The sequence below is a fragment of the Macadamia integrifolia genome, unplaced genomic scaffold (assembly GCF_013358625.1).
Source record: "Macadamia integrifolia cultivar HAES 741 unplaced genomic scaffold, SCU_Mint_v3 scaffold1173, whole genome shotgun sequence".
NCBI classification, from domain to species: Eukaryota; Viridiplantae; Streptophyta; class Magnoliopsida; order Proteales; family Proteaceae; genus Macadamia; species Macadamia integrifolia.
The window spans coordinates 164,390-175,552 of record NW_024868108.1 but is presented as its reverse complement, the minus strand read 5'-3'; positions in this window follow the sequence as shown (position 1 = coordinate 175,552).

Sequence of the window (11,163 nt, the reverse complement as noted above, 5' to 3'; positions counted from 1 at the left end):
TAATGGACAAGAGATCGCTGCCAGGTTGTGTGGCCCCTGCACTAACATGTATGTATTAATGTGTATGGAACATTTAAAAATGAAAGTCCACCTTGTGTATTAATGTGTCATAGAAAGGTTGCCATTGAACTTTCAAGGAGAAATTTTTTCCGTACTTATTCAGAAATTTTACTAAAATATTTCACCTAACCCCCTAATAAACATTAATGCAATTGTAATTTAGCTTAGGTCAAGCAATAAAAGAAAACATAGGAAAGATTGAGATGTATCTACAATAATATATTAAATGGAACTTTCATCCTACAGGACATGAAGTTTGTTTGTGATATATAAAACAATTATAACCAAATATCCACAAGTCTCCCCACATCCATCTTCTACTGGCATGTTATTTTAGCCTTCACGAAACTGTAATTAGGGGGTGTAGAGACCAGAAATAAGGACACAATGATCTGTAGGGTTAAATATAAGCTCTCAAATGGGGGATGATAAAATATTAACTGAAATATAATTATCCATAATAGGACTTATTCATCAGTTAGACCAAATAGCATTGTGCCAATGAACAAAAAGGCAATCAACTATGACTTATTCATAATTCTATGCATAGTAGTTGACTCCTAGCTTCTAAAATACAGCCATTACAATAATTTTTTCCCCAATTTTTATTATTAATTGATTTATTTGATAATACTCCAAGCAGTGGAATGAATGATTCAATATCATCCCAGAAGAAAAAGGACTATGATTAAATATCATCCCAGAAGAAAAATGACTAAGTTTGGGACCACCATTGTGAAAATTTTCAATCACATCTGATAGCTTAAAACAATAAATATGACAAGTGGACTTTAGTATCTTTTCATACCAGATGCGTATTGAAAATGAGTAATAAGTAAAAAAAAAATGGCAGTAGAATCAATATGAAGCAAAAAAAAATCAACAATCTTGTACAGTCACACTAAAAGTAAAGCTAAACAACAATGTGGAATGTCCAGTGAGCTACCAATGCCCTCACGGCAAAGTTGTAAGATACATTGGAATTTGTATAACTATATAATAATGTAAAGTTCAATGAGGTAAGGCAAAAAATGAATCGGGTTTAAGTAGTGCAACTGTTGCCCCTTGTTAACACTCACCGGCATTCACCCCCATCCCCACCTTAGGGAGCAGCAGCTAGGGTAGTACCACCCCAGGTAAGTATACCCTGACCTTGACTCTCCCTTTCTTCTCTCGACCGTTTCTCTCCCGATCCTCAATCTCTCCTTAGACTCTCTTGATCCTCTCATGACTTTCCTAATCTTCGATCTCCTCTGCCTCTCCCACTCCTCTATCTCAGACCTTCAACCCTGAAACATAATCTACTCCTAGATTTTCTCTCCTCCCCCAACTATTCGTTCATGGTATCTCTATACACCATCGATTTTCTCTCTGCCAACTTACTTACTCTACCCCTCTTTATCCCGAATCTCTCTACCCCCATGATTTTTCTCTCTACCTTGATCTCTCTTGCAGCTCGCCTCATCTATCTACAATCTAAATGCCAATCTCCCAACTTTCAGCAATTTGTGTATAGAGCAATCAATATAAAAAGGACCACCAACATGAGAAAACTAGATATTTATTTAAATCTCATATTCAGAATACATATGGAATACAAAATAAAAGAGAGATTTCCATATTCATCAACTTCTACAATGACTAAAATTAAAGAATTGGAATAATCATAGTGAGAAGGAGAGAGAGAGAGAGTCAACAAAGTTGGAATCATGGCATTCTAAATTAGCATAAGCAAGCATAACTAGATCCATTATGGCATCCCAAGTGCACATCAAAATATTATGGTAAATTGACATAAGCAAGCATAACTCTAGATCCATTGCACTTTGAGGTATGAAGTGCTAATTAGGAAAACAACATAGAAATTATTAGCTGCCACCAATCATGCTTTTTGAGAAATATAGATCTATATGAGGTATTGCATAAGGCTCCCACCACTATGGGATCTGAGATCATAATGTATGCAGCCTTAGGTCACAATGGAGCAACCTTACCATTGCACTGAGGCCTGCCCCTCTATAAGGTTATGAGGTATTTTTCATATAGAAACTTATCAGTCACATCTAATATTAGTATCACTAGGAGCTCAAGTATCAAAATTCTGTGATAAGTCACATCTAATATTAGTATCAATAGGAGCTCAGGTATCAAAATTCAGCTAAAGGTTTAGAAGAACTATGCAAAGAGGAAAACCTTGCATATGCATGTATGTTACTTGGGAACTTATGTTAGAATTCACCCGACTCATTGGCACTATGCCCTGTCAGAAGGGGAAATCTAAAAAAGGATGATAAAGGAAAGGCATTGCACTGCGGCTATAGAATTTCTTGATTGAACATGGATTTGAGCCCTCATAGATTATCTTTTAAATGTACTTTGCTTCACTCCATTAAAGGCAGAGGCAAATTAATGCTTCTAATAGAGTTGGAGTGGAAATTAGAAATAAAATTATTCCCTTAAGTGTTCATACTTCCATCTTGCTAACTCTTAATTGACAATACATGCATACAGAAAAATGCATTTGGTAGAACTAGAGTGAGAATATTACCTAAACTCAGACCATATTTCAGCTGCATAACCTGATAGAAAGAACTTCGGGCACAATCAATGATGGCACAGTCTCAAAATGTTGTTGGCATTCAATCTCCGCCCTTCCAGACCTGTATTCTTGTATGACATGCAAATATAAAAAGGTTAGATATGCTGGAAACAAAATCTAATGAGCAAAAGAAAAACCATAAAGGAACATGAAAGAGAAAAGATAAAGATCTCATTATGATCTAGGAAGCCCAATTGTAAGTGAAGCACTTTGCTAGGACAAACGGTATCAAACAGTCAATAACTGCGAGTCTGTGAGACAAATACACATTAATTGATATATTCAGTAAAAAAAATGATACTTGCCAGAGCATGTGAAGATGTCCTGCTTTAAATGCATAAATCTATACAAATATTTCACAGTAAAAGAATGTCAAATTCTAATCATTCCACACAATACAGAACATCAACACAACTTTTGTGCATGTGAATTAGGAAACTACATTTAACTTTTTAATAATTTGAAGTAGAAGTATGGAACATTAAAAATGACAGTCCACCTTGTGAAATTTGAATAACGTATATCACCTAACCTCATAATAGAAGTTAATGCAATGGTGATTTAGCTCAAGCTCCAGCAATAAAAGAAACACAGGAGACAGATTGAGATGTAGCTACAGTAATATATTAAAATGAAACTTCCACTGGGCATAAAGGTTGTTCATGATATATGAAGTGTTGACCTAAATTCCAAGGCCTTCCTTCAATCTGAATTAAGGCTTCATTCATTGATCCGGTCAATAGTAATAGTAAGCATTTTTTTTTTAAGAAACTACTTTCCATTTTCTGGTCTAGTCTATATCTTTATATCTAGCCCTCAGTTAGCTAATATATTTGGATGTCCATCTCCATTGACTAAGTCCTGTGACATTCTTTGTATTGATCTGCTCAATAGATTTTTGGTACTTGGATATTGCTAAATCTGTTTCAAACTTTCTATTTTATTCCACCTATTACAGCCATTCATCCAACCCTTGGATCATTGATGTAGATGGCCTCACTAGTAGAATTAAGGAGGGCCAGTAATGACCAGCTAATTGATCCCAGCAGTCCAGCCTTGTAGAAGCTAGCTAGAGGCCAAACATCCCTCTACCAATTTCAGTTTGAGTGTTGTTTGTGTTATTTATTGGACTTAATCAGCAAGCAAGAGGAAATCCAAGGAAATATTTTAAAGATTTAAAATCCTTGTTACCAATCTCAGCATTGGGCTGTTATTTTGTCTTATTGTGAAGCTTGATCGGCAAGGATATAGCTGGAGGAAGAAAATTAGAAAGTCCCTAAATCCTTGTTACCAATTTTATTCTCTCAGCAAGAAACTAGTTTTCAAATAGGATAAGTTTCTATTTTCCCTACTAGTTTCCTTTTTGTAATAGTTTCTTATATTATTTGTTTCCATTAAGAGAAGTAATTGTTGCCTTTTGGTAGAGATTTTGACAAATGAAAATTGAACAGTTTCTTCTATGGTTGAGTGGATTGATTGAGGGGTGGGATGCCCAAAAATATCTGAAGGGTGAGAATCCTAATCCACCGCATTCTTCTTCTCCCCCTTCTCATCCTTCCATCAGTTTCTGTTTTCCCCTTTTATTTCTTTGATTTTCTTTAGGTTAATTGATCTATTCGAAGCATATCAGAAGACTGAATAACGCTCACTTCTCTGTAACTAGCAGATTTTTGGAAAAAAGACAATGAAATAGGTAATACAACTATTTCTATAGTTGATGTCCGAAAAACAACCAAATGATCAGGCATCATACCATGCACTTGACTCTCCAATTAGTTGGATCCTCATTTGAACTTGGAAGGCATAAGCCTATTTACTTCAGGAGAACGTTTAGCCTCATAATCGTCTTTAGCATGCACAACATGCTGTGAACCAGGCCTGCAACGTTCTTCCAACAGTTGTGTAAGATCTTCATCACTCAGCTCCTCTTCTTTAGGAATAAAACGGAGGCGATGGGATTTTCCAAATTCATTCTTGAGCTTTAGCTTTTCATCAGTCTTATCCCAAATATCAGTCACAATTGAAAAATAGTGGATTTGATAAATCCACAAGTTGGACATTGAATTTTAACCAAAAGAAGCAACAAGCCATTGGATCCTCTTTCGGAAAAGGGGGATAGGTCAGAGTTCTTTTCTTAATTCTTTGGAGTGGAAAATGACTGAGAGAGAGAGAGAGAGAGAGAGAGAGAGAGATCATGATGGATCAAAGGGTCTGAAAACTAAGTTGGGTTTTGCAATCTCTTCTTGAATTTAGGTGATCTGAATTTCAAATCGAAGGTTTCTCTAGAGAAGATTTTTGTCCTTTGCATGTTTCATTCCCTGTAAGGAAGCTGGTGGGTAGTGGAGGGGATGTAGAGAGGTCTGTGACTCACGAAATATTGTGAAGGAGGTTGGGAGTGATGGATTGAATTGTGTTCAGCCAGAGCAGGCAGTCGCCAAGGAGCCTTCTGTTTCAGCCAGATGTTATGCAAAAGTGGTTGGGTATTCCTCATGGCCTGAAATCTCTGCCTTGCCTGAACCCATTTAGGCAGGTAACATCACCCGTATTGTTATCCCTCAGCATGATTATGAAGCCAAGAGGAACCTCTATCATTTCGCTTTGATAGGGAGAATCAATTTCAGATTGATTTCTCTAGATGGTTTGAGGCAAGAGGCACGCGAAAATTGGAATATGAGTAAGGAAGTCATCATGCATCCATTAGGTAAGGGGTTTGTCATCTTTCAGTTCCACTGTGAAGGCGATAAATCCATTGTTTGGAGGTGAAGTCCATTGAAGATAGGGTGTCAATTATTCGGTTTCCAGCACTGGAAACCAGATTTCAATATCCATGAAAAAAAGCTTGTGTGTGTAAGGTTTCCAGACCTCCCCCTTGAATACTGGCATGAGAACATTCTTCTCTCGATCGCCAAAGCTGTTTGCCGTCCATTGGCCTTAGATCGCCATACTCATTAAGGTTTATTGGGATTTTTCACCAGAGTCCTAGTCGAAGTGGACATCTCTAATTCTGCTTCGAGGATCGATGAAGTGCAAGTTGAACGTTTTGAACCTGGAACTTCCAATGTCTATGGTTTTCGCCAAGCCGTGGTTTATGAAGATGGTCTTGAGCATTGTGGTTACTGTAAGAGATTTGGGCATCAAGTCTCTGCTTGTAGGAAGAAGAAATTCGATGATGAGAAGCAGCATGAGAGGGATTCAGCAGTCAAAGTTCCTGGGGCAGTCTATGTTGATGATGGAGTCAACTCACCCCAAGTCATCCCCATCGTGCTGCCTCCAAATATGGTAGTTCCCTCTAAAGCATCACTTCCGATGGAAAATTCCTTGATTGGGTCTCAAAGTAAGGTGCCTTTAGAGGAAGGAAATATTCACATCCAGCTGGACACTCCTTTGAATGTTTCAAATGTGGGGAATATTCCCTCTTTAAGTGATGGAATAACATTTGATGAGGATTCAGCTAATCCAGGTTCTGGATATAATTCTTAAGTGGGTTCTGATGAGTCCGATCCAACTGAAATTCTAAGAGAGGAGCTCGACCCATCCAGCAAATCTCCTCCTGCTGTGAACATTGGTGGAGCATCTATGAACCTTCCTCCTATGGTGAATGTTGGGGCAGCTACTAGATAATTTCCTCAGCAAAGAAGGTTGGTGAATTAGAAAGGAAAAGGAAAAGAAAGTAGAGAGGTTTCTACTGCTCCCAGAGAGAGTGTTTTAGTTGTTCATAGCCTTCCATTGGCAGTTTTTTTCATGTGGTAGTGTGGCTCTCACCTACCCTGACATCTCTGTGGTGGACGAAGCTGCTACTTCCGTTTGACCATCCATTTGAGGATGGAATGCCGTAAACCTTAACTTGGTGTTGGTCTTCAGCCAAAGAATCTTTCAGAAATAACTTGTGTACTTTACATTCCTATAAAAAATGATTGATTGTGGAAAAACCATGTAAACGCACTATCTCTTTTAAGAAAAGCTTGGATAGGTGACTTGCATCTAGTGTCTTCCTGTACAGGATAAAATGTGCCATCTTAGAAAAAAGATCTACGACAACAAAAATAATCATACCTCTCCTGTGTAAGTGGTAAGCCTAAGATAAAGTCCATGTTTATGTCTAGCTAAAGTGCATGTGGGATGGGCAGTGGTGTGTACAAACCTGCATTCTCCTTTTCTCCTTTAGCAAGTTGACAAGTATGGCATCATTGGATGACAAGCGGAAGATCCCTTTGCAAATGAGACCAATAGTATAAATCCATCATCATAGAATATGTATTGTCCTTATGAAAGTGTCCACCAATTCCTCCTCCATGTAGCTCTCAAACCAAGTGGTACCTCAAAGAAGTATTAGGAATATAAAGGACCCGTACCCATAAATCATAGTTGTCAAGGCGGCGCGATGGTGAAAATATAAGGGCAGGCCGGTATTCACCAAATGGGAGTCATGATTGGTGGTCACCATACAACGGCATATACACCTTATGACACCATACAACCAAAACAGTCACCTTTTGACATTTTTTTTTTAACACTTACTGACACTTACACTTAATCACTTATTCTTCTTTAGTTGGTTTGATTAGGAGGTGTATGGTTTTAAAAAACACACTATCACATGGGATCAAGGCTTTACTAACTAAAGAAGATAAAAAAGGAACGCTATTGGTCCTTGACTTTTCCGGGTCGTTTGGGAGAGAAGCAGCAGCCAGATCTTCTCTAGTTCTCTGACAAGTCTTCCTCCACCATTTCTATCTCCAACTGGTTGCAGGCCTCCTCTGTTACTCCGGCCAGTGGTTCTCCAACGATTTCAGCTCCAACAAGGTAAGTCTCTCACTCTCTTGAGTATTGACTCTTCTACTTCTCTTTCTTTCTTTCTTTCTTTCTTTCTTTTCATTCAGCCTCTACTCTTCTCTCTTGACTCACCTACTCCAACGACCATGAGATGCATCTGGTCCACCTATTCCCACCATAGACTATGAACTAAAACTGTGTGGGAGAAAACAAATTAAATTGTCTTCTCTCCCTTCCCCTCTCTCTGTTTTGACGCAACTTCTTTGATATATCATATATCTAGCCAAGAGTTATGTTGTGTATATCGATGCTTAGCTGCCACCACTACTCCATTATTAACCCTTTATAAGGGGCTTACTGTTCCTTAGTACCTCTACCAAGTGGACCCCGACCTGCTAGTAAATAACAACAGAGAAATTACCTGAGAATTTGGAAAAGAAAAAAAAATTGTTGCTCCACTGATGAGTATGAGATCATTAATTAAAGTCCATGCTTGTTCCCACCTCAGATTCACCATTTTCCACTTTCCCCATTCTTTTCATAACAACATAAATAGAGAACGATATAGTTCACTTAACATACTCCATAATCTACCTTGTTTTAGGAGTTTCTAATTTCTTTTGTTTCCTTTAGGGAGAGGACCGAGAGATTCCCTTGGCTAAGAGCCTGAGATAGACATTATCCTATTCCCTATTCTATCCAATCAATATTCATTCTCTCCCAAATTTTGAGATCTTAAGCTTGACTGCTGGACACCTAATCGAGCACCTTATGAAGTTTCTAATCAACAGTATCAAGCCATCAGAATATTTCTCAGTTATGACTGGTGGTTAGTTGCTCATTAGAGAAGCTATACAGTTCCCGTTGAGGAATCTATATGTATGAATCTCAACTTGCCTATGGATTCCACTATTAATTAGGGTATCTTCTAATCTTTGTATCTTTATTGCGTGTTGTCTTTTGTTTACTGCAACTCTGCATTTCTGCAAGTCTGAAATGTTGGTTATGGCCTTATGGGTAGTGACTAGTGAAGTTTGAAATCCTTCCTTTATGAATTTTGTGAGTATGAATTTTTGTTAGCATTTTTTTGGTCACTTTCACGCTTCATCTCAAGGACAACATTTATAGGCTTATAGAAGATTAGATATATTATAATGGATGGTACTATTGGTGGTAGTAGTTAGGGTGATAATGCAACCACTGTTGCATATGATCCATTCAAAGATCCAACCATGAAGGCCAAATCAAAAGACCTTGGGTGGAAGTATGGGTTTTGGCCCAAATTTTCAGACAAGAGCCTTGTTAAATGCATTACTTATGGCAAGACCTCAAATGTGAAATTAAAAGATTAAAGTAACATTTAGTGGGTGGATATGGAGATGTTACTAAGTGCACCAAGATAACTGCAGCGATTGCTATAGAGATGAATGTAGCTCTTATGTATAATAGCAAGAAAAAGATAGAAGAAAGTTTGAATGATGATAATGTTGATGTGGGTGTTGATCCTGGTGCTGATGTTAAGACACATATAGAAGTTGAAGGACAAAGACAGTCTGTTAGGTCTCATTCTTCTACAACCACTAGAGTTATTCCTAGCTCTGGAACAACTGCTAAGAGAAAGAAAGTTATCATTCAGCTATAAGTGGGGGGCCCTATGGATGCTCATGTTAGACGAACTCCTGAGCAAGTGGTTGCTGAGAGGCATCTTAAAGGTCCTACTCAGAAAACTATAGAGAACTGACTTAGATTAGCAAAAGAAAAACAAAGATTTGATAATCACATTGGTGATTGGGTTTATCAAAGTTGTATTCCATTCAATACTCTTAAGTCAAGGAGGTTTGAGGTGATGGTGGAATCTACTACATAATATGAGTCAGAATATAAGCCCCCAAGTTATCTTGAAGTGAGGGTGCCATTGTTAAAGGCAATACAGGAGAGCTACAAATATGAAGAGTATTGGAAGCAGTATGGGTGTGTACTCTTATGTCTGATGGGTGAAGGATAAAAGAGGAAGACAATTAATTTCCTTGTTAACTATCCAGAAGGGACTTATGTTATGGGTTATCTTGATGCATCTAGATCATCTCAAAGTGTAAATATGTTGTTTGAATTGATTGACAACAAAGTTTAAGAAATTGGTGAGGACTATGTTGTACAACTTGTATCAGATAACGTATCAAATTAGTTGGTACAATGCTGATGCAGAAGAGGACAAAGCTATATTAGACTCCTTGTTTAGCCCATTGCATTGACTTGATGTTGGAGGACATAGGACTCCTGAAATCTTATAAGAACTAACCAACTTCATCTACAGGCACACATGCCTTCTTTATGCAATGAGAGCTAGAGCAAATGGGAGGGATCTTGTGAGGACAATAGCTATTAGATTTGCAACTGCAGTTCTGACACTTCAAAGCTTATTAAAGCATAAAGATTACTTGAGGCATTTGTTTATTTCTGATGCATGAACAGGTTCTAATTTGTCTGAGATAGAGGTTGGGAAGAAAGTGGTTGATAAAGTGTTTACTACATCATTTTGGAATGTTATGGAAAATTGTCTTAGAGCTTCAAAACCACTTATTACTGTCTTAAGGATCGTGGATGCTGATGAGAGGCCTTCTTCTATGCCTAAGATTTAATTTGCTATGGAGGACGCAAAAAGAAAATAAAATAAAATTTTGGGGATAGAGAAAGGCAGTACAAAAAAATTTTAAATATTATTAACAAGCGTTGGGAATGTTAGATGGGGCGCCCTTTGTATGGAGCAGGACTATTTCTTATCCTAGAAAATTTTTTATTGTAAGAAAAGTGTTGAAGGTGACTACGAAATGATCTAGACTCTACAAATAGCATATAACGAAGTTATTGCGAGACTAATACATGAACGATCTTTACAAGACAAGATAACTACTCAAGCTAGTTTATATAGATATACTCAAGATTCTTTTACCATGGATATGGATATCAAACAACGGGCAACCATGAGTCTTATTAAGTATATTGTTTACTTGTTTCAAGTGGCTACTTTATATGATGTATTAAATATTAATCTAGTTTTCTATATATTTATTTTTTATAGTTACTTGGTGGAGTACATTTGGAGGTTAAGTTTATGAACTTTTAAAGGTTACACGACATATTCTAGGGTTTTTTTGCTCCTCTTCTGGTTGCGAGCACAGCTGGAGCACATTTGAGTTTGTAAGTAGTTAGTTATTACATCTATTTCATTTTTTAGGCTTTTTTACTTTTGGAACAATGACTTTGTTTGTTGTTCTCCATATTTATGAATTCAGCTTTATACCAAGAAGGGAATAGGCTGGAACATTAATGTTTAAATGATCTAGTCTATGTTCAACACAATCACTGCCTAGAAGAAATGTTTCAACAAAAATGTCTCGAGAACAGAAATTATGATCCACTATTGCTTGATGAATTTGACTGGAGTAGTGAGTGGATGGTTATCTAGCCAGTGGATGATGTAGTACATCCCAATGATGATCTTATATAAGACGTTGTTGGTAGAGTAATGGGGGCAACAATGGATGGCCCCAACCGACCCAGGAGAGCTTAAGCATCAACCTCTAGCGGCAATGTGTGCTACACATGCGGTGGTAAAGGGAAGGCTATTGAGGAGTCATCAAGATTAGATGGAGAAAAATTTGGAAGAAGAAAAAGAGGAAGATGTGAACGATGATGAGGATGTCATAGAGAACTTTGGTGAAAATGCAAAT